Source organism: Gavialis gangeticus, unplaced genomic scaffold (genome assembly GCF_001723915.1).
Source record: "Gavialis gangeticus isolate Ggan-Ray unplaced genomic scaffold, GavGan_comp1, whole genome shotgun sequence".
NCBI lineage: Eukaryota > Metazoa > Chordata > Crocodylia > Gavialidae > Gavialis > Gavialis gangeticus.
The window spans coordinates 2,048,790-2,049,290 of NW_017729027.1; positions in this window are offsets into that span (position 1 = coordinate 2,048,790).

Here is a 501-nt window from a genome sequence, read left to right on the forward strand (position 1 = left end):
TGCAGGCCCCGTGTTGCCGTCCCCACCAATCACCGGAAGAAGAGAGGAGAATACCACCTGCACCCCCGTGTCCTTAAGCTTGTTCCCCAGAGCCTTGAATCCCTTCATATTGTGGTCAGGGTTGCCCCTGCCGCGTCATTCATCCCCACGTACATGACAACCATGGGGTACTGGTCTGCAGGTTGGATGTAGGCCGGGATCCTCTCCGTGATGTCCCTAACCCGAGCCCCAGGCATGAAGCAGACCTCTCGCGGCATGGGGTCAGGCCAGCATATGAGACCTTCCAGTCCTTGTAGAATGGAGTCTCCGATGACAAGAACCCGCTCTCTGCCCATTCTTTGTCATGTGGGGAGTGGCATCGTCCCCGCCGGAGGCAATTTCTCTGTCTTTCTCCGTCACAGCTGCCAGGGTGTTGAACCTGTTCCCCAGGTGAACCTGGGGAGCTTCCACCACTCTAGGCCTAGCAGCTCTGGATTTGGACACCTTCTGCCACTCCTGCAT